The sequence below is a fragment of the Bubalus bubalis genome, chromosome 2 (genome assembly GCF_019923935.1).
Source record: "Bubalus bubalis isolate 160015118507 breed Murrah chromosome 2, NDDB_SH_1, whole genome shotgun sequence".
Classification (NCBI taxonomy): domain Eukaryota; kingdom Metazoa; phylum Chordata; class Mammalia; order Artiodactyla; family Bovidae; genus Bubalus; species Bubalus bubalis.
In genome coordinates this window covers 131839759-131866619 of record NC_059158.1, presented here as the reverse complement: position 1 = coordinate 131866619, position 26861 = coordinate 131839759, and the positions used below count along the sequence as shown (strand labels likewise).

The 26861-nt window shown below is 39.6% G+C and overlaps 1 protein-coding gene across 7 annotated transcripts in view; it reads left to right on the top strand.

Moving 5' to 3' along the window:
- STAT4 (signal transducer and activator of transcription 4) overlaps positions 1-26861 on the top strand; it is a 136455-nt gene that overhangs the window by 44633 nt on the left and 64961 nt on the right. The window contains exon 1 of one of the 7 annotated variants that reach the window (XM_006046513.4): positions 16634-16746. The exons of the other annotated variants lie outside the window; for them this stretch is intronic. The gene's annotated coding sequence lies outside the window, so the exon portion shown is untranslated. Of the gene's footprint in view, positions 1-16633; positions 16747-26861 lie in introns of those variants that run through there. 7 annotated transcript variants of the gene reach the window in all.

The following is a 26861-nucleotide window of genomic DNA, read 5'->3' as shown; positions in this document are numbered from 1 at the left end:
CCTTCCCCTCTGTACACCATATATAAGAGAGGCGACAAGGTGACCTCAGCCTCCAACCTGAACAGAGCCTGGTGTAGCCAGTCGGTGTTAACTCTGAAGGAGCCAAATGAAAGCTTCTGTCCTTCAGGTTATTTTCTACACATGGGCAGCAGCCAGTTTGCCATTTTCATGCCACAGTTATTTTCCCAAATCCTCAGGACACATCCCTATTTTCCTTCTGAGATAATTATCTGATGCCGGTATCACAATGCTCACATTTCAGAGGCTAAGCGACCTGCAAGTCATGCCATCTAAGATGAAATGTGAGTTAGGTGTCAGGATTTTGTTTGCTGCATAATCTGGGACAGCCAACAAAAGGTGGAAAGTGTACATCACAATGCTCATGCACATCACACTAAATTGGAAATCCCAGGTGATCAACTCAAGATCCCACCCACCTGAGACTTCATTCATGGATCATTTTTTGCATATTCCTCCAGGCCTTTATCTTATCCAGGCCTGCCAGGATTGCTCTCCCTCCTTATTAAGTCTTCTCTCACAGTGTATCAAGTGTCCCTAACAATTTGTTCTTTCCCTCTTATGAAATAATTATTTGTTTATAGTCCATATGTATTTAAATTCCAAATGATGATTTGGATTTCTTACAGTCACAATAGAGTTGGGAACATTTGAGCTGGTTCTAAGAGGATGATTCAGAACTCTGACAAGAAGAAGGGAGGGAAGGGAATCATGAAAAGCAGGAGCAGGAACACGACAGGGGAGTGAATCTCCATCCTTCGAACAAGCTTGGCACTTCAAGCATTAAGAGGGGGTTGTATGAGGACCTTGTATGAGGCCCATCTAGTCAAAGCTATGGTTTTTCCAGTGGTCATGTATGGATGTGAGAGTTGGACTATGAAGAAAGCTGAGCGCCAAAGAATTGATGCTTTTGAACTGCAGTGTTGCAGAAGACTCTTGAGAGGCCAACAGCAAGGAGAGCCAACCAGTCCATCCTAAAGGAAATCAGCCCTGAATATTCTTTGGAAGGACTGATGCTGAAGCTGAATCTCCAATACTTTGGGCACCTCATGCGAAGAACTGATTCATTTGAAAAGACCCTGATGCCTGGGAAAGATTGAAGGCAGGAGGAGAAGGGGACAACAGAGAATGAGGTGGTTGGATGGTATCACCAACTCAATGGACATGAGTTTGAGTAAACTCCAGGAGTTGGCGATGGACAGGGAGGCCTGGCATGCTGCAGTCCATGGGGTCGCAAAGAGTCAGACATGACTGAGCAACTGAACTGAACTGATGAGGACCTTGAATGCCATGCTAAGCAACCTAGACAGCATATTAAAAAGCAGAGACATTACTCTGTCAACAAAGGTCCGTATAGTCAAGGCAATGGTTTTCCCAGTAGTCATGTATGGATTGGAGAAGGCAAAATCAACCCACTCCAGTACTCTTGCCTGGAGAATCCCAGGGACGGCAGAGCCTGGTGGGCTGCCATCTATGCGGTCTCACAGAGTCGGATACGACTGAATCAACTTAGCAGCAGCAGCAGCATGTATGGATGTGAGAGTTGGACTACAAAGAAAGCTGAGTGCCGAAGAATTGATGCTTTTGAATTGTGGTTTGGAGAAGACTCTTGAGAGTCCCTTGGACTGCAAGGAGATCCAACCAGTCCATCCTAAAGGAAATCAGTCCTGGGTGTTCACTGGAAGGACTGATGTTGAAGCTGAAACTCCAATACTTTGGCCACCTGATGCGAAGAGCTGACTCATTTGAAAAGACTCTGATGCTGGGAAAGATTGAGGGCAGGAGGAGAAAGGGATGACAGAGGATGAGATGGTTGGATGGCATCACCAACTCAATGGACATGAGTTTGAGGTAGGCTCCAGGATTTGGTGGTGGACAGGGAGGCCTGGCGTGCTGCTGTTCATGGGGTCACAAAGAGTCAGACATGACTGAGCAACTGAACTGAATTGAACTGAAGCAGTTTGGACTTTGGCAATGGGGAACCATCAAAGGTTTTTAAGCCAAGTGAGACTTGAATATAGGTTTTTTTGAAAACATATATAGAGCAATCTTTCTCTCTAGAAAGACCCATCCCTTATCTGCTGTAGGCAAAACAATTTTGGAGAATTATCCTAAGACTTAAAGCTTTTTCTTTCCTCATTCCAGCCCCTATTTTCCCTCTCCTAAAATCATCTAAATTTAGTGATTGGATAAGTTTTATTTCCCCTAATACAAAGCCTAGCTATAGTGTTCCCAAGGGAAAGAAAAAAAAAAAAAAACTATTCTTTTTTTTTTTAATGATTTTTTGATGTAGACCAACTTTTAAAATCTTTATTGAATTTGTTACAATATTGTTTCTGGGTTTTTTTTTTTTTTTTTAATGTTTCTTGGCTTTTTGGCTCCCGAGGCATGTGGGAGCTTAGCTCCCTATCCAGGAACCAAACTCGCACCCGCATGCAATGAAAGGCAAAATTCCAACCACTGGACTGCTAGAGAAGTCCCAAAACTAAACATGAAGCTCATGAAACTTATCCAAGAGCTATCATGAAAAGTCCAGACATGGGGATGAGGCCTGAGTCTGTCAGCCTGACAGACTGTAACAGAAACTTTTAGAGGAGCTGCCAAACCCCAGAGAGAGCAGTCACCCCCAAGAATATAATTAAACAGATTTCTGTAGCCCCTAGTATGATGACTAATCTGACCATTGAGAACGTGGGTGGAGAGACACAGATGCGAGTTAGGGCAGAGGATATGAAAATGTTAAGTGTCATAAGCTGATGTTTACTATCCATGGGTTCCATTTGCTGGTGGCATCATGGTGACTGAAGAAAAAGCTGAGCAGATGTTCATCTTAAAAGTGGAATAATTGTATCATTCTGCCAGCATTTTTTTTAAATTAGTTTCTTTTTTTAGTTGTCCCCATCTCATGGAGATGAAGACTTATAGAAAAGCTTAGTTAAACTTTTCTGAATCCATTGTGACTTGGAAACTTTCCAAAGAGATACTTAGTCAAAACCAAGGTAATTTATAAGACTTGCTTGTTACCCTAGTGTTTGCTGCTTTAAATATTTTTCTACAAGTTTAGTAAAAGCATAAGAATTGGAGCAAAAATAAACAATCCACTTGTAAACAAGTTAGTCGGTATAATCCAAGTTTGTAAGAAACCATTTTATTTTAGCTTTAAAACTGTGATCTGAGTGAATAATGATCAAGTTGCTATCGAAACTTAGTATATAGTTAGATTTAGTTCATGGTGCCTGTGTGTTAAGCCAATTCAGTCATGTCTGACTCGGTGATCCTGTGGACTGTAGCCCACCAGGCTCCTCTGTCCATACAGTTTCTCTAGGCAAGAATACTGAAGTAGGTTACCATTTCCTGCTCCAGGGATAGAACCTGTGTCTTTTATGTCTCCTGTATTGGCAGGTAGGTTCTTTACCACTAGCACCAGCTGGGAAGTTCTTAGTTCATAGGCATTGAATGATTGCCTTTACTTCATCCAAATAACTTTAAAGGTATCAATTGTAATTTGTCAATGAAAAGTTCATTGTTTGGGGAAGAAGCTATTTTCGCACCAAGTCACCAGTTCACCTCTGGGCTTATCTTACTGATTTCTCCAGAAATGACCTGGGAGACAGAAGATTTGCTCAGTTGACACCTATCTCTCACACTACTTCCTTTAAAAAAAAAAATCAGGGTATAGAAAGGCAATGCCAAAGAATGCTCAAACTACCACATAATTGCACTGATCTCACACGCTAGTAAAGTAACGCTCAAAATTCTCCAAGCCAGGCTTCAGCAATACGTGAACGGTGAACTTCCAGATGTTCAATCTGGTTTCAGAAAAGGCAGAGGAACCAGAGATCAAATTGCCAACATCCGCTGGATCATCAAAAAAGCAAGAGAGTTGCAGAAAAAACATCTATTTCTGCTTTATTGACTATGCCAAAGCCTTAGACTGTGTGGATCACAATAAACTGTGGAAAATTCTGAAAGAGATGTGAATACCAGACCACCTGACCTGCCTCTTGAGAAACCTGTATGCAGGTCAGGAAGCAACAGTTAGAACTGGACATGGAACAACAGACTGGTTCCAAGTAGGAAAAGGAGTATGTCAAGGCTGTATATTGTCACCCTGCTTATTTAACTTATATGCAGAGTACATCATGAGAAACGCTGGGCTGGAAGAAGCACAAGCTGGAAAAAAGATTGCCAGGAGAAATATCAATAACCTCAGATATGCAGATGACACCACCCTTATGGCAGAAAGTGAAGAGGAACTCAAAAGCCTCTTGAGGAAAGTGAAAGAGGAGAATGAAAAAGCTGGCTTAAAGCTCAACATTCAGAAAACTAAGATCATGGCATCTGGTCCCATCACTTCATGGCAAATAGATGGGGAAACAGTGGAAAGTGTCAGACTTTATTTTTTTGGGCTCCAAAATCACTGCAGATGGTGATTGCAGGCATGAAATTAAAGATGCTTACTCCTTGGAAGGAAAGTTATAACCAACCTAGATAGCATATTCAAAAGCAGAGACATTACATTGCCAACGAAGGTCCATCTAGTCAAGGCTATGGTTTTTCCAGTGGTCATGTATGGATGTGAGAGTTGGACTGTGAAGAAAGCTGAGCGCCGAAGAATTGATGCTTTTGAATTGTGGTGTTGGAGAAGATTCTTGAGAGTCCCTTGGACTACAAGGAGATCCAACCAGTCCATTCTGAAGGAGATCAGTCCTGGGTGTTCTTTGGAAGGACTGATGCTAAAGCTGAAACTCCAGTACTTTGGCCACGTCATGCAAAGAGTTGACTCATTGGAAAAGACTCTGATGCTGGGAGGGATTGGGGGCAGGAGGAGAAGGGGACAACAGAGGATGAGATGGCTGGATGGCATCAGTGACTCAATGGACGTGAGTCTGAGTGAACTCTGGGAGTTGGTGATGGACAGGGAGGCCTGGCGTGCTGCGATTCATGGGGTCGCAAATAGTTGGACACGACTGAGTGACTGAACTGAACTGAACTGAGCCAAATATTTGGTACTTGGTTGCACTTATTACCATAATCCTGTGATTGGCTACCTTGGTCAAGGACATAATGACGTCACTTCCTGTGTGTTGAGTACACAGTGAGGTGCTAACATGGTACAGGTAGCCAAGAACTATGCTTACGAGAACAATGAAGACCCTCCTGTGTGCCTGGGGAGTCAAGAACCTGCCTATTTTCTGTCCTTTAATCTGTCATTTCAGTCTCAGTTGCAAGATGCGGAAATGTTGTATCAAACTAAAAAAATAAAACAGCCAACTGCCTTTTCTACTTAACAGGTTTTCATAACTTACCTCATTTCTGTCAATATTTCTTTTGGGAAAAATTAATATCTCATTGGTTCTCTATTTCAGTATACCATCAACTCAGTATTTCTCCTCCCCTAGACTATTCTGTATCTTTCTCTGAACAATAAATAGTCTTCCCAGAGAAAGAGGTAGAGATGATAGACAGATAGACAGAGCCTTCATGGCAGTAGTGTGGAGCATAGAGTGGCAGAGGTGAACACTTAGGCATGGAGACCTGTCCAGACATTATTGCAGTAGTTCAAGGGATGTTGAGCTGGGCAATAACAAGGGTGAAAAAAATGTGCTGGAGTTGTGAGATAATTTGGTAAAAGAATGTATCAGTTAATGAGTAGATAGATACGAAATGTGTGAGATGGCAGAGCAAGAAATGAGAGATGATTGAGAGTTTTAGTTTGGGTTACTGTATGATGTTGATGCATAATGATTACATTTGGGGCAGGAAGTGGGATAACAAGATAGATGAGTTTGATAAATTCTAGTGGAGTGCAGCAGAAAGTTAATGGAAAATAGCTAGAACTAATGTGTCTGCATACTTACCTGTTTTCTCCACAAGGCTGTGAGCTCCTTGGCATGTTCATCTCTGGATTCCCAGAGTTTAACACAAGCCCAGCACATAGTAGGGGTTCAGTGCCTCATTTAATAAACAGTGTAGTTGATGTTGAAAATGTGAATCTCTCCTTGCTACAATCAGTATCCTAAATAAATGGAGCAAATGTCATGTCATCATTGCGATTGCAGTTTAGCGTCCATAAGCTCAACTTTGATAATAAAACTTTCTTGCTGAAATCACCAGTTTCTAAAGATGAAGGGGATTGGGTTTGGGAAGATGTGTTTTTTTAGAGTGTGTTGTACATGTGAGGGAATTTGGACTGGATGGGACCAGAAGCAGCAAAACCAGAGAAACCTTTGAGGAAAGGATACAAAACCACAGTCTAAAGTTTTTATTCTTATATATATATATATAAATATATATTTAATATGCACAGTATGATGATTTGATATACATGTACATAATGAAAAGGTTACTGCAGTCAAGCTAATTAGTATTATCTCAGGTATCACTTTTGTGTGTGTGACAAGAACATCAGAAATCTATTCTCTTAGTGTATTTCCATTATTTGATACAGTATTAACTATAGTCAATCTTGCTGTACATAATTTCAACTTCCCCACTCTTCCACTACCCCCAAACTTCTGGCAGTCACCTAAAACATCCATATGGTTAAATCTTTCATTTCTCCTGGCAATGTTTTTCACTGTTCTTCTGTAGGTCTTTCCTATCTTATGGATGTACCTTACTTTACCCAGTCTTCTAGAACTGGGCATCTAGTTTGCAGTTTTCACTCCATGGCGTCTCTACAAGTACAATGAAATTTAAAACCTCACGTCTGTCTTTTCCTTGTCATTTTAAGTGCTATAATTATCATCTTGCTGCTGAGTCACTTCAGTCGTGTCCGACTCTGTGTGACCCCATAGACGGCAGCCCACCAGGCTCCCCCATCCCTGGGATTCTCCAGGCAAGAACACCGGAGTGGGTTGCCATTTCCTTCTCCAATGCATGAAAGTGAAAAGTGAAAGTGAAGTCGCTCAGTCATGTCCAACGCTTAGCGACCCCATGGACTGCAGCCTTCCAGGCTCCTCCGTCCATGGGATTTTCCAGGCAAGAGTACTGGAGTGGGGTGCCATTGCCTTCTCCGTTTTAAAGTGCTGTATTGGTATTGAACATTATTCATTCTCCCCCTCCTATATTCTCATCTATAAGCAAGAAGCCAAAGGGCAAAAACAGATTACCAAGGGTGTCCCACCCTTTGGTTTTTAAAACCACAGCTGAACCACTTCAATCTATTTCCTGTTATTTAAAATCTCTAGGGAAGGCTACTGCATGAACAGACTTTGTAGCTTTCCAGTACCAACATGGTTATCAGAAAATGCCTTCTTTTGTCATTTTGCTATAAATTGAACCCATTTTCCCATTGTTCACCTGTCAGTGAATGAAAGAACTTATCACTGAATGGAAGAATATCTGATTTTTATTTTTTAAAAATAGTTCTCCATGAGTTAGAAAACAAACCGTATTGGGGGCCCTATTAATTTCCCGTGTCTTTAACTCTTTTTATCTCTACATATTGGTCCTAAACTCCAACTTTGCAAATCAGCTAATAAACATGCACTTGTTGGTAATCTGCTCTATAGGAGCCCTTTTAATAAGCATGTAAACACTTCAGCTTCAGGTCTCCTCTCAGAGGCAGCCAACTTTCCTGAGTTATTAAGCCTCAAACAACACACATCCAGAGCCTTATAGGTGGTTTATCTCCGAGTTCCTATAGATTATATCTTCCTGCTGATGTAGTTCAATATTATAACTACTGATTTTTAAAGAACTTTATTTTTTATCACAAAAATATTTGTGTATTGGATACACATCCAATAATGAAAGTTTAGAAAACATAGATAAAAAGGAAAAAAGAATCATTTGTAATCCCATCTTTAACTGATAACCACTGTTAACATGATAGTATTATAAAATAGTATAGTATATTTCCTGCCAGTGATTCTACTCAAATATATCTTTTAACTTAAAAAAAAATTGATATTGTTTTTTATCCTTCCTAAGCTTGCATGCATGTGTGCATGCTAAGTTGCTTCGGTAATGTCTAACTGAAACCCTGTGGACTGCAGCCTGTCAGGCTCCTCGTCCATGAGCATTTTCCAGGCAAGAATACTGGAATGGGATGCCATGTCCTTCTCCAGGGGATCTCCCTGACCCAGGGATCAAGCCTGATGTCTCCTGCTTTGGCAGGCAGGTTCTTTACCACTAGTGCCACCTGGGAAGCTTAATACAGTTAAATAATCACTTTCACTTTTCACTTTCATGCATTGGAGAAGGAAATGGCAATCCACTCCTGTGTTCTTGCCTGGAGAATCCCAGGGACGGGAAGCCTGGTGGGCCGCCGTCTATGGGGTCACACGGAGTCGGACATGACTGAAGCGATGCAGCAGCAGCAGCAGCAGCAAGCAACCAACCATGGAATAGCATTCCATGTCATTAAATATTCTTTTTCAGCATTATTTGTATTCACCTATTATTTAGATATCTACTACTTTTTCCTATTTTTCACCCATATAACAAGTGAAGTGCACATGTTGTTTAGTGACTGAGTTGTGTCTGACTCTTTTTGTGACCCCATGGACTGCAGCTTGCCAGACTCTGCTGTCCATGGGACTTCGTAGGTAAGAATACTGGAGTGGGTTGCCATTTCCTTCTCCAGGGGATCTTCCCAACCCAGGGATGGATCCCACGTCTTCTGCTTTGCAGGCAGATTCTTTACCAATGAGCCACCAGGGAAGCCCCAAAGTACACATACCTGTTATTAAACTTTCATTCATATTTATGATTATTCTGTTAAATGGTGGGTTTTAACACTATGCATCAAAATCATTTATATAGTTGTTTTTAATACACCCACTGCTGACATGAGTGTAAACTGATACATTAATGAGAATAATACTAGTTATTTTATTAAACTATCAGACAGTAGGATTTTATTTATCATGCACATAATGGTTTAGTATTGGTTAGTCTATAGATAAGTGGGTGGCTTTCATTCTCATTACAATTCAGGGATCCAAGTTCCTTCCGCACAGGGCTTGGCTATTCCAAAGGGATCTCTTTGGAGATAGACAGGAGCTGGAGAAAGAGAAAGAGCATGAGGTCACAGCCACATCAAAGATTCCTTGGCCTAGAAATGATACACTATATCTATATCCCATTAGTGTGAACTAGTTACACACCTTCCACGTCATGTAAGGAATGCTAAGCAGTGTAATCTCTGGATGGACTGCCCCTTCACACCTCAAAGGGGAGAGAGGAAGCAGGAATTTGGGGGAACAAGTAGGTATGTTTGCCACATTTGGTAAAACCATTTTTGAAAAGCAGTTTGTCAGTATCAAAGTTTAATGCAACTCATGAAATCCATTTCTGGATATTTATCCTATAGAAGTTCTTACACAGGTAAAAAGAAGGATATCTGTACAATTATGTTCATTGTTTTCTTATTTATAATAGCAAAATGTGAAAATGATCTCAAATGTCCATCTTTAAATAATCTCAATTCTTTTGTCATTGTCCCGTCACTCAGTTGTGTCCAGCTCTTTGAGACCCCATGGAATGCAGCACAACGGGCTTCCCTGTCCTTCACCATCTCCCAGAGTTTGCTCAAACTCATGTCCATTGAGTCAATGATGCCATCCAACCATCTCATCCTCTGTCATTCCCTTCTCCTCCTACCCTCAATCTTTCCCAGTATCGGGGTCTTTTCTAATGAGTCAGCTCTTTGCATCAGGTGGCTAAAGTATTGGAGCGTCAGCATCAGTCCTTCTAATGAATATTCAGGGTTGATTTCCTTTAGGATTGACTGGTTTGATCTCCTTGCAGTCCCGGGGACTCTCAAAAGACTTCTCCAACACCACAGTTCGAAAGCATCAATTCATCATCACTCAACCTTCTTTATGGTCCAACTCTTAATTCTTAAATAAGTTGAATTATTTCTGTTGGATAAACAGCTATTAAAATATTAGATCTGAATATGCTTCAGTGGAATAATAATATATGTTATGGGGTGAAGAAAATGCAGAACAACATATTCTGTGTGATTACCCACAGGGAGTGAGGGAAAGAAGTAGAACATGGAGCTGTCAGCAATTTTTAACTTTTCTATTACCTGAAATTAAAACAACAAAAAAAGTCCAATTGACATGAGTATTTTCGAAACCCAGATTCCCAGACCTTGCCCCAAATCGACAGAATCATAATCTCCAGGGAGTGGGGCCCAGAAATCTGTAGTTCATATAAAAGCCTCACAAGTGATTCTGATAAATTGCCAAGGTTGAGACCACAGCCTTAGGGTAAATTTCTAAACGTGGAATTACTATGTCAAAGGGTATGAAAAATGTCAAGGCTCTTGATCAGAGTTGCTAAATTGTCCTTTAGAAATGTACCATTCACATTCCCACCAGCAGTGTGTAAAAGCTCATTCCATCATCAATGCTGAGTGGTGCAAAGTGTGTTAATCTTTGCCAGGCTGATAAATGAAAAATGGTATATCTGATTTATTTCGACAGAAGCACTTGTTTGTTGCATTTGGTTCTCTTTGGGGACATTCTGTCCCATCTATCTTCCTCTTGAATTGTGTAGAAAGATTCATCATGCTAAATTAGCGTTCCATTATAAAAATTGCTTGGGGGACTTGTTAAAAACTTCTAGCACCCACTTCCAATTCTGACTGAGCAGGTCAAGAATGTGGTTTGGGGTGTGGATAGAAAGGTAGGATTCACAAAGTTTACAAAGGAGAGACACATTCCAGGCAGAAGCAACAGAAGACAATATGAACAATGGTGGATGTAGTTTATGAATGTTTCATATGCCCAGAACAGAGGCATTGCTCATGACTTGCCCTGCCCTCTGCTCCCCTTTCCTTCCAACATCTATTCAGTTCCAGTCCAAGACCTCTCTCTGTGTCATTAAAAATCCACATTGATTTCTCCTTCCTCTGCACTCCCCCAGCCCTTTGTGTCCAAACAACTTACCCCGACAATCATATGCTGCAATTACTTTAGATAGATTGGCATTGACTTACAGTAATAAAGATACAGGCTTATGAAAGTTGTAGAAGTATTGTTTCAGGACAAGAAGAAATGCCCCAGGATAGCCTGGAACATAATCCTGAAGTAAATTACTTTGTGTTGACATTAAATTAGAAGCATTGCAACTCTGCAGAAGGTGAAATTTGAAGTCAAATGGACTTAAAGAATTAGAAATGAGTGCTTCTCTGTCAAAACAAAATAGAGGGCACTTTTTATCTTCCAAATTGGCAAAGTTTTAAAAACCACTCAGGCTGATTGCAGACTGAGGAACCCGGGTGATTCTTATAATCAGACAAGTCTGGGAAAGAATGCCTTTCCATCAGTGTTCCCAACATTGCATGCTTATTAGAATCATCAGAAACACATTGAAAAATGCACCATGCTCGGCCAACCCTACCGCAGAGATTGTTTCAACTGGGGTTTTTTTTTTTTTTTTTTTTACTTTTTTTTTTAAATTTTATTTTATTTTTAAACTTTACATAATTGTATTAGTTTTGCCAAATATCAAAATGAATCCACCACAGGTATACATGTGTTCCCCATCCTGAACCCTCCTCCCTCCTCCCTCCCCATTCCATCCCTCTGGGTCGTGGTTTTTTTTTTAACCTCCTCAGATGATTATAATGTGCAGCCAAGATGGAGACTCATCAAAAGTAATGCAAAACAACCAGGTGTAGATCTCACATATAATGTATTTCATTATTTTTTGCCACTTTAAATGTAGGGGATAAGTGAGTTGCTTTTCTAGTGGAAATGATTCCCAAGGGTTTATTTACCATCTCCCTCAAATCCGTTATCATCTGTTATGAGAAGTTTGAGTAAATTTACTTTCATTTATTCATTCATCCAACAAGTATGCATTGAGGAGTTTCTCTGTCAGGAGTCTGCTGATGTTGGGGATATTGACTTCATGGTGTGTATAATCTACCAGAGCAGGTGGAAATTAAATAAGTAATTGCAAATAATTACACTGGAGCTGAATCTGTGAGTAGGCTTCAACCATTATGGACCATTCCCAAAATAGCCATCTTTGTCTTAATTGAATGCAGTGTGTTTGAGAACAACTTTTCTAATTCTTTGAGGTTATTTCTTCTATTTTATTATAAATCAGTTATTTTATTCAGTTCAGTTCAGTTCAGTCACTCAGTCGTGTCCGACTCTTGCGACCCCATGAATCGCAGCACGCCAGGCCTCCCTGTCCATCACCAACTCCCAGAGTTCACTCAGATTCACATCCATGGAGTCAGTGATGCCATCCAGCCATCTCATCCTCTGTCGTCCCCTTCTCCTCCTGCCCCCAATCCCTCTCAGCATCAGTCTTTTCCAATGAGTCAACTCTTCGCATGAGGTGGCCAAAGTACTGGAGTTTCAGCTTTAGCATCATTCCTTCCAAAGAAATCCCAGGGCTGATCTCCTTCAGAATGGACTGGTTGGATCTCCTTGCAGTCCAAGGGACTCTCAAGAGTCTTCTCCAACACCACAGTTCAAAAGCATCAATTCTTCGGCACTCAGCTTTCTTCACAGTGCAACTCTCACATCCATACATGACCACTGGAAAAACCATAGCCTTGACTAGACGGACCTTTGTTGGCAAAGTAATGTCTCTGCTTTTCAATATGCTATCTAGGTTGGTCATAACTTTTCTCCAAGGAGTAAGCATCTTTTAATTCCATGGCTAATTTTCTATACTACTCTCAACTTTTAACATTTCTCAATTTTAGTTAGGCTATTATTTTTTTTTATTATGACTAAACTGATTCTTCTTTATGTAAACTTTAGATGGCAAAGTAATTGTATATCAACAAGACCACACCTGATGAGGGCTTCAGGCCAGGTTGGAATGTAGTGAACAGTATGATCCTGTAGAGAAGGGGATACCAGATCATAGGTCTAAAACTATTACATTACCAAACTGTTTCCTTCTTGTCAACACCAATGGACAAAGGGTACATGTGACCCTTGTCTCACATTGGGAATGGAAACAGTGGAAGGAACCATCAAGATTTCCATCTGTCAGTCATGGCCCTTACCAAAGTATTTCATGTTATAAGCAGGATATACTCCAAGCAAATGCTGTTTTTCTGACAATCCAGTATCATTCAAAGTTTTTCTCATGATCATAAGGTTCATTTGAATAATAGGTTCCATGACCATAGGTCCATTAATCCCATTTGACCAATCTCTTATTCCTGCAAGAATTAAGCACTACTACATAAAAGACATAATCTTCTCTGGCATCTTCACTTAATCCTGCTTGAAAAGGCAATGGAAGACCTAGTATGTAGAATCAGAGTACATTTTTGGACCCCTCAAGAATTGATGTATACAATTATTTTATTCTTGGTATAATGTACATAAAATGATTCCTAATTTATTAAGGAATTCTTCACTGAGCATTGGTAGGAAGTCATTATTTCTGACCAAGGTTATGTACCAGCCTGGGCCCCCAAATAGTTAAATGTAGCCTAAGATCCTCATTGGAAACATGGAACTATAAGCTATTGCAGTTTTTCTACAGTGGGAGCATCATTCTGTCCAACTGTACACAGGTGAATAAAGACCCTAATGAGACACAATAAAAATGATGCATAGGTTGGGGAGTCTGATAAAGTAGCATTAAGTACAAAGCCAATGTAGATGCTTTTCCAAACAGTAGAACTTTCAAAGTCTTGAAGTATGGTTGACAGGCTATGCCTTGTACAAATGCATGAGACTGGGGGACAAACAGGGATCCCTCTTATGAAGCTGTGTGTCCTGGTGTGAGACTGCCTAGGTTGTTTTATTACAAGTCACATTAAGTCATCCTAGGGGCCAACAGCTGCTTTATTTTTCTTCTTTTTTAAACAAATTTTTTTTTTCTTTTTTTGCCGTACCACATGGTTTGCAGGATAGTGCCAAGTCCTATCTGCCTGTGAGCCCTGACCCTTCCTCAGCCGAGATATATCCAGTTTTTTATCCTCTTGGGTTGGCATTATTTATGATCCTATCTGACATCATGAGGCAAGACATGACCACCAGCCACAAGGGAGCATCCAGTGCACACATGCCTACTCCAGGAGCAGATGAGGCATCTTATTGAGTGAGGTCAGGACTTAAAAACTCGTCCAACTTCAAGGCTGTGTATGCTCAACTAAGAAATTATGGAGCTGGGAGAATGGTGTTGCTCTTTTGCTTCAGTGAGGCTGTATGTGTGAGGAGGCTGTGTTCAAATACTTCTAAAAAAATGATACAAATGAATTTACACAACAGAAACAGACTCATAGACTTTAAAGTTATGGGGTAGTGGGGAGGGATAGATTAGGAGTATGGGATTGACATGTACGTATTACTGTATTTAAAGTAAAATGCCTTTCAATGAAAAAAAATTCTTATAAGCACAAGGTAAAAGCACATAAACTAAAAGGAAGTACCCTTCAGTGCTTAGTTTGGAACAAAACCTAGAGCTTAAATTAGCCTTTGACCCTTTTCATCATCCTGCTTGAAGTCATGAAGAAAAACTAAAGGACACAATACAGATTAAATCCAGCTCCTGCTTCAGAGCCCAGATCAAATCACACTCGCTCATTGGATTCATCTGTCACCCCTAAGAAGAGCTATTTTCTTCTCGGGGGTTTGAAAAGTAACTTTGTTCACACCACTAATAAAGCAGACATGTCATGACTGTTTGCATATCTATATTTTCTATTAGATTGTGAGTTTTTGAGAGCAAACAACCTGAAATCACTTTAACAAATGATCTTTTAGTGAACTGGTTTTTGATAAATTGAATTTATATGACAGTAGAATTGTGTTTTATTCAACTTTTCCCATCATTTAGCACAATCTCTGGCACATAGCAGATGTTTCTTAAGTGTTGGAGGAATTGAAAACCAGGTAATATTTTTTTTTATGTTTATAAAAGTAATGCACTTCCATGCTTGTCAAAAAAATGTGTAATATAGAGGAAAATATCAACAAATTTACCTTTTAATCAAACAAACTAATGTACACTAGCACATCAGTTTTGAGAACAAAAAAATAATACTAGCAATGATGATATTGTTCAGTCACTCAGTCATGTCCAACTCTTTGCAACCCTATGAACTCTAGCATGCCAGGCTTCCCTGTCCCTCATCATCTTCCAGAGTTTGCTCAAACTCATGTCCATTGAGGCAATGATGCCATCCAACCATCTCATGCTCTGTTGCCCCCTTCTCCTCCTACCCTCAATGTTTCCCAGCATCAGGGTCCTTTCCAATGAGTTGTCTCTTTGCATCAGGTGGCCAAAGTATTGGAGATTCAGCTTCAGTATCAGTCCTTTCAATGAATATTCAGGGTTGATTTCCTTTAGGATTGGCTGGTTTGATCTCCTTCAAGTCCAAGGGACTCTCAAGAGTCTTCTCCAACACCACAGTTCAAAAGCATCAATTCTTTGGCACTCAACCTTCTTTATGGTCCAACTCTCACATCCAACTTTCTTTATGGTCCAACTCTCACACCACGATGTCATGGTTTTATATGACTACTGGAAAAACCATAGCTTTGACTAGATGGACCATTGTTGACAAATTGATGTCTCTACTTTTTAATATACTGTATAGGTTGTTCATAGCTTTTCTTCCAAGGAGCAACTGTCTTTTAATTTCATGGCTGCAGTCACCAGCCGCAGTGATTTTGGAGCCCAATATTGGAGTAGCAATGATGACCACACTGAAAACAAGGTATATGAAATTTTGCCATTAGGGGTGGGAACATAACAAAATGCCAGTTGGCTGCTAAATTGAATGAAAGCAGAACTCTGTCCTCTTCTATTTTCATATTTGCTGTCTCCGCCTCCAAAGGAATCTCTAATTTCTCTACCCTTCAAGGGGCATGATTAATAACACTGACCCTATTTAGTGATATATTTTAGTGGGGAGAGCCCCAAGGTGACATCATATGTGATAAGTTGTGTCGTGGTATTCTCACTAGAACTGACTTCATATTTCTAATAAAGGCTCAGCTGAAAAACATACAGAAAATGGAAAACACAAATTATGCAACTGAGAGTTGTAACTTCCTGTTGAACTTCATGGAGGAGGTGATAATAGAACAGTAAGAGAGAAACTATTCTTAAACGCTTTTTTTTTTTTAACATATTCTTTCTTCTTTTACTTCTCCTACTATCTATACTATACACAGAATACTATATTATCTGTTTATTACACCATATGTATAAGCATCCTAGAAAAATAATATTTTAGATATGGAAGAGACCATAAGAATAATGAATATGTGTGCAACAAATAACCAGCAAAATAGTTTTTGTTTCTTTTTGTTGTTGTTTTTTTTTTTTTTTTTTTTTTTTTTTAGGAAAAGGAACATTGTTTTGTTAACAGTCTCATTATCATGACTTTGAAAAACCTTCAGGCTATAAATTTTTAAAAATTTTATGTCTTGTTCAATTTTAGAAATGCTATTAGCAGCCGAGCATTGCATACAATAACCCTTAAGGCTTGGGGGTCTTTCATTAATTTCACTGATAATTATTCTCCTGTCTCTATTGCAATTAAGTTGCTTAAACGAAGTCTAAAAAGCTACCTCTGTTGTAAAACAACTGTGACCCAGACTAAATTCTAACAGCAGCTTCCTGTATATCACACCTTTGCTCAGACCACAGCTTTCTTAAGAAACAGTGTATTTTAAACATCAGATTTGATGAACCATAAACTCTAGGCCTTAGAATCTAGGGGAACCTCCAGTCTGTGGCAGTTCTGAGCAGAAGAAAAAGACGTAAAACTAGGTAAGAAAACATTTTCTCTATATAACTCACTTTCTCTGTTTTAAAAACCTCTAACGTTCATACAACATTCTCTGTGGCTCTTGGGGAGAACTTTCTCTGTGAAAAGCTGCTTTTAAAAAACATTTTAAATTTCCACAGATTTTCATTATACTGATCTCTGTAATTATTTTCCTTGATACTATTTCCCGGGTTCTTTTGTTGAAACTCCCAGGTGAAGTACTCTCTAATTCTTATCCTTAACCTATTTAATCCCTCTTCCAAATGACAAGAGATGGTGAGACTTGTCTGCAATGACATCTAGTTGCCTTCCTGCATCTCTCTGGGGAGGTCAAAAGTTTCCTCAAGTTTCTTAAACCAATTCATACTTGTTCAGGTTTGGCTCCCTTATGTGAATTTCTGAGCATTATTTACATCAAACTTTTTAAAAATTGTATCAGATTCAACACTTTCCTTTCTCTTATATTGATACATTTCAAATAAGAGTTTGTCTCCCACATCTCAAGTGCTGTACCCTGAACCTGTCATAGCTCTAAGGTTAAAGGAACAACTAAAATAAAATCCCTGGTAACTCAGATGGTAAAAAAAATCTGCCTGCAATGCAGGAGACCTGGGTTCAATCCCAGGAAGATCCCTTGGAGAAGGCAATGGCAACCCACTCCAGTATTCTTGCCTGGAGAATTCTTGGACTGGAGACAGTCCACAGGTTACAAAGAGTGGGACAGGACTGAACAACTAACACTTTCACTTCATTTCACTTCACATTGTAAAAGTTAAGGTCAGATTCAAAAAAGGGAAAGATGGAGGAGGTGATGCTTGTTTGGTGTGGTTTTCTGAGCATCCAGATCAGTGCCTGGCAATACCTGTTGTTTAACACAAATTTATGGAATGAATGAATGAATAAATAAGTTGCATCAGTAATGTCTGCAAGCATTGGCAGGATTTTCATAAACAGAGGTGTGAAAGATGGACAAAGCCATGTATGCAAAGGCAGAGAGGTAGGAAAGCAACATGAAGAGACATAGGAACCTGGACTAGGCAATTTGTGGTCACCCTTGACTCGTGCACTTGAGTCTTGGTAAGACGGGTCAGAGCAATGGAGGACTTATATGGGTGCTCTTCCCATGAGGGAGCACAGGGAACTGACAGTGGGGCGCAGGGGAGAAAGATGCTTTTCCTTAATATTTGCTCTACAAATACATAAATATAGACATAGGACTACAAATTGTCTGTTTACTCTGAGTCCCAGAATACTTATTAACTACATTTGAGAAATGACCTTGAATTTCCTTCCTGTGATTTCTTCAGGTCTAAGGTGCTCAAGAGCCCTAGACCTGAAGTCTGACTGTCTGTGTTCACTCATTAGCCAATGACTTAGCCCGCTTCTGCTTCGGTTTTCTTAGCTGTAGAATGGGGGTACTAATAAGCCTTACCTCACATAGCTGTTAAAACTAAGATGATGTTTGAGAAAGTAATAACAGTACTAGCAGAAGTCTCATTTTTCATAGATCAGTTCATTGCTTCTTTTAGGTTCATCACTATCCTATATTCTATGTCGATTGTGCCACATTATCTGCATACATGTCCATACATGTTCATACATGTTCTTGAATACATCTTAGAATAACGGTGCATGCTTAGTGTATGTGGAGTCCATTCTGATACCTACTTTCATTAGCTCTGTTAATCCTCACAACAATCCTATGAGATAGCTACTGTTATTTTCCCCATTTCACAGATGAAAGAACTGAGGCCTAGAAAGGTCACACAGCTAGGAGGTGAGAGAACTAAGATTCAATCTCAGTTTTTCTGAATCTAAAGACTGTGCCTCAAATAGTATACACACATAGGTACTTTCCCCAATTCTGAGTTTATATTTCTCTGAAAAGTATAGTTTATGATAGTTGTTAATAATTTATTGAGGTATAATGGCACATACTAAACACATAAAGTGTACAATTTGAGAAGTTATGACATAAGTATCCACTCATGAGACCATTGCCACAGTCAAGATAATGAACATATTCATCACTTCTAAAAACTTCCTTGGGTCCTCCTGTATACCCCTTCCTGCCCTGGGTTCCTTCCACAGGAAACCACCTATCTTCTTTTGCATACTAAAGATTAGCTTGCATTTCTTAGAGGTTTTTTCTTTTAAAATAGAATTAAGTTTTTTTTTTTTTAAGATTTATTCATTTATTTTACTGTTTTTGGCTGCACTGGCTCTTTGTTGCTGCACATGGGCTTTCTCTAGCTGTGGTGAGCCAGAGCTACTCTCCTTTGTGGCACTTGGGCTTCTCATTGTAGTGGCTTCTCTTGTAGCCAAACAAGGGCTCTAGGCCCTCGGGCTTCAGTAGTTGCAGCAGAGGGGCCAGTCATTGCAGCTCCTGGACTCTAGAGCACAGGCTCAGTAGTTGTGGTGCACGGGCACATAGACTTAGTTGGGCTTCCCAGGTGGGTCAGTGGAAAAGAATCTACCTGCCAATGCAGGAGACCTGGGTTCAATCCCTGGGTAGAGAAGAACCCCTAGAGAATGGCAACCTACTCCAGTATTCTTTCCTAGAAAATCCCATGGATAGAGGAGCCTGGCAGACTACAGTCCCTGGGGTTGCAAAGAATTGGACATGACTTAGTAACTGAGTGTATGCACACACACACATGCACACACACATGCAGACACACAGACGCAGACACACACACATGCAGACACACACGCGCGTGCAAACACACACACACACACACACACTCAGAGGCTTAGTTGCTCTATGGCATGTAGGATCTTCCTGGATCAGGGATCAAACCCATCCCCTGCACTGGCAGACAGATTCTTAATCACTGGACCACCAGGGACACTCTTGAGTTTTTATGTAAATATAACCACACCTTGTGCTGTCCATTTAAACTGGCACCTTCAGTCGCTAAGTTGTGTCCGACTCTTTGTGACCCCATGGCATCTTTAATGCATCGTAATTACTCAAGTTTATTCCTTTCTGTTGTTGAGTAGTATTCCAGCCGTATGGACATATTGTAACAAGTTTATCTATGATAATTTTTAATAATTTCCCATACTCTAGAATATTCAGGAAGTACAAAAGCAAATTATGTTCTTAAACTTGCGATATTCTGATCCTTAATTTCTATTTCTCTTAATACTTCATGCCCTGTTTCCCTGAAATATTAAGTAGATGTCTAAACTGAAAAAGAATAAGATAGGGAGTTAAGAGAGGAGAGAGCACAGGATGGATAAGAGTTTGTCTCCCAGATGTGATATCTCTCTGGTCTTTCAAAACCATAAGTTAATTTTGAAATTTTACCCTCACAAGCATGCACATAAAATCTGTATTTTTGAATTCTATGCATAAAATTCTGCATTTGAAATATTATGTTTATAATTAACTTAATCCAATATGGTGCTACAAACTATGAAAACTCACTCTAATCCAGTGCTTCAGTTGTATCTGTTGAAATACATACATCTTTTCCTTGGTAATATAGTTGTAAGTGGCCAATAACTGTTCCCACTTTAAAATGGTATTTCCTCTCCCTGCCCATCCCAAGTCCTTTTTTCTAGAGACTTCTTTAGGCTCCCAGGGAAAGTAAGGACTCCTTTTACCATTCCTGGTTTAGCACTTTTCATATACTTTCCTCCCATCAACTATCACAGAGACAGGCACATAGTTAGTGTTGGAATACTTGTTGAATACATGCCTGAACAGGACCTTTTTATCTAGCCCTGGCAAATAGTTGTGTAGACTGAGGAATGGGAGGGCCTGTCCATGCCAGGAGAGGCATGAAGCACTGTCTCTCTGGGGAGACTGAAGCTATTGCGTGGTTGGCATTTGCTGCAGGGGCCTTGTAGATGGTGCTGTTAGTTGGATCTTTGGTGGAAGATGACAGCTCAGATTAGAAACCAGAGGTTTGCTAATTGTGATCTTTCTTTGTGAATAGGGCCCCCCTGGGAAATATAACAGCTCATCAAAGACCGTTTAGAATAGCTTGGGTGTTGACACACCCTCAAAGTCAGTGATGAATAAACCAAGTACCTTGCCATTGTGCAAAGTCAGAATATTAGTTTCTAGGGAGTCAATCAAGAGACCCTTGTGAGACTTTAAATCTTAGAAAATTGACCATGTTGAGTGAGAAAGTGAAAAATGGCAAACTTGTTGCCAACATCAATAGGTTTCCTTAGACCATGTTTCTGGGTCTACACTTAGCCCTTTGGCCGTCAATGGTTGTTCTGTGTGTGCTGAGCCTCCGTCGACCGCACTTGCTCCCACTCCAAAAAAGAAAGCCAGAATCGAACTCTAAATGAAAACATAAACACATAACACCATTGGGGTTGTTTTGAGGGATGGAGTAGGACATGGGAAATAACAGGACTGAGAAATAAAATGTTCTCAAGAACATTTTAAAACCGCTGGCATAAGATAAATTCAATGCAACGTAAAACTTAAGAATGGCCAACCTGTGTAACCTTCTCCCTTCACCATGATAGAAAGACTTCTGGAGGAACGGGAAAATTTGGTCTGGATTTCAGGTCAGCTTCTAACGAGGTCAGTGACCAGGGAAGCCACTTTACTTTGAGGACTCTCATTTCCCCCTTCTGTGAACTAGTGATTCATGGCATTGATCTTAATCAGACTACTTAGAAGAGAACTAAATGAGATCAAAGGGAGGACAGACAAACTGAACGCAAGACTTAGCACATAGTATTCAACAGGTTTTTGTTGTATGACTGCCCCCCCAAAAGCCTCCTCCTCTTAGCTGCACAAATGGAGAACGTCATTCAGGCTTTGCTCCTTCTCTTTAAAAATATTTCTTCATATTTTATAAATTTCCTGAAAAGCTGAATTTTTATCAGAACTTCTTTTCTGCCTCTCTTCTGTATCTGTAAAATGAGTATAAATCCACCTGCCTCCCGAAGTGTGTGTGAGAACCACAGGTAATCAGGGAAAGTGCTTACTGCATATACCCAGCATACCACCACTCAACAAGTACCTAAAAGCACTGCTTTTTCTCAGGAGCAGAAACACACTGCTCATTGCCAATACTAGTCAGTATGTGAACCATTCAGAAAGGTGGAGAGTGTCTTTGACAAATAGGAAAGTAAATAAAGCTAATATTTTGTAATTTTCCATTAGAAACCAAGAGGTTTCTGTTTTTGCCAAGTGGAAAAAGATTTGTCACATGCAGTCTTATTTTTCAGGTAGTTTAGTAGACATGGAAAATTCAATTTTAAAAAGCTATTCTGTTAGTGAATCTCTATCAAATTTTTAAGGGTATGTACCCAGGGTTTTAGAATTTTAGGGGAGTTTCCATTAGTGAACAGCAGTTGCTTTGGCTGTGACCTTTTGGTTGGTTTAAACCTATTGGATCCAACCACAGAATCATGGTCCCAAGACACAAACTTGTTTTCTCATTTTAGCCTGTTCATCACCCCTGTTTTGCTGATGCTGACCAAAAGGTTTCCTTTTCTAAGTAAGAAAAATTCATCTGCTTAGCCTTGTCTAACTTGCACGCACAAACTGAAGTGAAATAAACCTTATTTTCATGTCCCTTTCTTCTTCCCCCACCGCCTCCTCTTCATTTCATATTTGACTGATTTATCCTGAACACACCAAAATCAGTTTCTGATTCTGTTTCTCAAAGCATCACTGCATGTAAGTGAAAAAGTATCTGTTTCCAAAAGAACAGATATTCATGTAGAATAGCACTGCAGCTATCATTACATTTACAGATAAATAAGTTCCCTTTTTTCTGTTACATCTCCATAAATTAAATGATAGATAATCTCTTTATTTCATCTTTTGTATGCTTCATAAATTATATAATTTAGAGATCATAGAAACTACCTCTATGTTTTCAGAGGTCATAGAAACTACCTCTTTTTGTAAAATGTGGGCATCGATCAAGTAAGAAACATTCTATAGAAATTGGGACGCCTCAGCATATAGAAAATGTGGGACTTCCCCACATCATAAATACTTGAGAAAAAGCTAGAGCTATCATTGAGATTCTCTTTCTGTGACCAGATGGTAGAACAGCAGGAAGGGTGGATAATAATTCAGATTGAGACAATGAAAATCAGAATTATATTTTGAATATTTCTACTTAACCTGGGTAAGTGGCTAAGCCATACTCAGTGACCTTCAAATATATATATCAAAACTAAACTAAGAAGTGAAGACAATTTAAAAATAACAGCATAATCTTTAAGTGTACATGCATTCATGAATCAGACTACTTGGATGGACTCCTGGTTCTGATTTACAAGCTGTGTAACCTTTGACAAATTACTCAATCCCTCTGCACTTCACTATCCTTATATCTGCATTTCTGCCCTATCAAATGGGGAAAGTAGTAGTGCTATGCCCCTTATCATAGGGCTGTTGTGGGCTAGAGGATGTAATTCATGTAAAGAGCTTAGCACAGTGCCTGGCACTCAAAAATCCCTCAATATATGTTGTTTTATAAATATTGCCATATCTAGAACTGAGTGTAAATGACACGGTAGACTAGTAACAGGCAGGATAATTACAAAGAGAAAATAAGGATGATTTGGGGGAATTTCAGCTCATAAACATGCTTGCAGCACATATTGAGGTCATCACAGATTTGACATTTGGGATGAAAAAATGACTACAGGCTTCCAGGGTGGTGCCTAGTGGTAAAGAACCTCCCTGCCAATGCAGGAGACATAAGAGATGTGTGTTCGAGCCTTTCGTCAAGAAGATCCCCTGGAGGAGGGCATGGTAACCCACTTTAGTGTTCTTGCCTGGAGAATCCCATGGACAGAGGAGCCTGGTGGGCTATAGTCCATAGGGTGGCAAAGAGTCTGACATGACTGAAGCAACTTAGCATGCACGCATTACACTACAGATCTTACAGAACAAGAAAGTTGATCTCTGAAACTTTTCAAAATAGGTCTATGTATATACATTTAAAAAATATTTAAATATGCATTTATTTGACTGTATCAGGTCTTAGTTTCAGCACTCGGGATTTTCACTGCATCACCTGGAATCTCTAGTTGTAGCGTGTGGACTTCAGTAGTTGGGGCTCATGGGCTTAGTTGCTCCGAGGCATGTGGGATTTCAATTCCTCATCCAGGGATTGAACCCTCATCTCCTGCACTGCAAGGCAAATTTTTACCCACTGGACCACCAGGGAAGTCCCTCTGAAACTTTTGAACACTTTTTGTCTTACTGACCTCCCTGAACACTGCATTAAAAAAAAATACCAAAAAAAGAACCCGCCTCCCCAAAACCCTATGTTCTGTGCAGTCACAAGTTTCTGCTGATGGTGTTAAATGTATAGAAGCACTTGAATTCAGCAGATATGCTGATCAGCAGATCACTGTCAAATCCAATATCACTTGACTGACACTATAGGTGTATCACAAGCACTAAACATGGCACCTCTTCAGACAGCAACATCCTGTACAGTTTGCTTTACAATATCTTCCTCACCTAGAGGATTCCAGGAATGCTCTCTCACAAAAATGAGGTTTCTCCATATACTGTGGGCTTCCCAGGTGGCCCTAGTGATAAAGAACCTGCCTGCCAATGCAGGAGAGAAGTAAGAGATGCAGGTTTGATCCCTGGGGTGGGAAGATCCCCTGGAGGAGGACATGGCAACTCACTGCAGTATTCTTGCCTGGAGGATCCCATGGACAGAGGAGCCTGGTGGGCTAGCGTCCATGGGGTCACACAGAGATGGACATGACTGAAGTGACTTAGCACAGATACACACCATCTACTGTAATATTCCTAATGGGATCTGGCCTAATTCTAATGCTGGGCATAGGCATGCTGTCACACGAATGCAGTCTTGCTCTGCTCCTGAAGGATGTATGTTTGCTTTTCCTAAAATGATTTGTTGACTCATACACATTTTTTTTCCAGAAAGCTCCTTAAATTTGGAACATTTTAATTTTTTTTCTATGCAGTCACTAAACCATAAAATTTAAACAGAATTAGGCATGTGTTTTGATTTGTCTCCTGCTCTGCCAAGTTGGAAAAGTTCCCAGTACTGAGTGATTTATTTGCCAGCAAAGCCACAAAAGCACAAATGAGACCCTAAGGGTTACAAATGCTTTTGTAATATCTGTGTTCTAATGGAAGGCTAATTATTTTTGGCTTGAGACCTGTTTATAACAAAACAAAAATTAGGAGAGCTGGAATTCTAACATCATTTAATCTAACTCTTAATGTTACTGATGAGGTCATAATGACCTGATCAAAATTCCTCAGTAACAGAAAAGCTTATGGGGGATCTTTCTCCTGCAGAGCTCACAGCAAATCCCAGTGATGCACCTGTAGTCTTAGACTATCATAAGCCTCTCTGCTGACACCAGCACTGTCCCCCTCCACAAGCTAGGAGTTAGCTATTTTCCGTTCATATTATTAACAAGGATGCCTGTGTGTGCGCGCACGCACGCTCAGGTGCTCAATCGTGTACGACTCTTCTGCAATCCCACGGACTGTAGCTTGCCAGGCTTCTCTGTCCATCAGATTCTCCATGTAAGAATGCTGGCATGGGTTGCCATTTCCTACTCCAGGGGATCTTCCCAACATGGGGATTAAACCTGAGTCTCCTGCATTGGCAGGTGGATTCTTTCACCACTGAGCCACCTGGGAAGCCTGATTAGCAAGGATAGTGAATACTACCATTTAGAAATCAGGAACAACCTGAATATTTATAACAGGAAACTAGTACCATAACTGTGGCCTTGCCAAATAACTCAGTAACACACATTTATTTAACATCATGTTTTTGAAGACTGTTTAATGACAATGAAAAATAATTGGGACATATGTACCCATGAACTCATGACTTTGGCTTGGCTAGGACAGTGTAAAGACTGTGGCTTTCATTTTGAAATGAGAAACTGTTGGAAGGTTTTGGTTGTGGAGTGGTATGATACCGCTTAGTTTTTAACAAGATTGCACTGTTTAGCCATACTGAACAAGGCTGGTTGTGGTAGAGGTGATGAGGTTTGGATTCTAGCTAGTTATCCATCACAGTGTTAGGTTTTGAAAACTATTTTCCCACAGTCTATCATTTATTATATGGGGATTTAAATATGTATTTAATATACTTTATCAATAGAATTTATGAGGAACTGAAAAAACATTGGGTGATAGGTCTTCTCCATGAGAATAACACCAGGTCTGATTTTTCCTTTCCTTCTCAAACACCTGCTTCTATACCAACCATTACTCTTTCTCTATGGAGCCAGGTAAGATTCCTTTGGGACTTCTTTGTCCAGTCACCAGAAGAACCAAGTTGAGGTCCAGGAAGCATCAGGCATCAGTTAGGGCCCATCCTTAATAAAATCTTCACTGATCAGCAGCAAAATAAGAAAATTTACAAAGTCAAATATATTCCTTTTAAGGGATTTAAAAAAAAATTCTGTAACATTTTGTATCCTGGGATAGAATGTTCTGTTTTCTTGAAATGATGATGTGTATGGCAATATTTGTGAAGCTTTCCTTATATACTTATTTAAGCAGAATAAAAAGTTTTCAACTTTATATTAGTCACCGAAAGTTCTACTGTTTCTGGTCCATAATGCTCATGTCTGAAAAGCACAGCATTAGTCTGTATGGCAAAATCTTTTCACATATGCCTATTGTGAATGCCTCTTTTTTTTTTTTTTTTGTAACTGAATGAGAAATGACCACTAAGATTTTGTATTCACAATCTACTTTTATCCTTTCCCAGAAAATAAATGTTAGTTGGAACTGAACATGGGAAAAGCAAAATTCATTGGTTTAATTCCTTCATCATTAAAGTTTTGTTCAGTTAGAATAGAGTAGTTTTTACTTTGGTTATATAAGTAATACATATTACTTATATGTATTATAGGAAGTTTGAAAAATATGGCAGAGAATAAACTATCCATAATGCTATCATGCAGATTTCAACCATGGCTGATACTTTAGTATATTTCTTCTTATCTTTTGAAATGTATTAGAGATGGATGCATGTATTTTTTTCACAAAATGGAGATTACATGGTTGTTTCTTTAGTATATTACATCAAAAAGCTATTATAGAGGCTCTGCTACTTAGAAAACTTAGCAACCCATTACTCATACTCTCAAATCTAGTTTG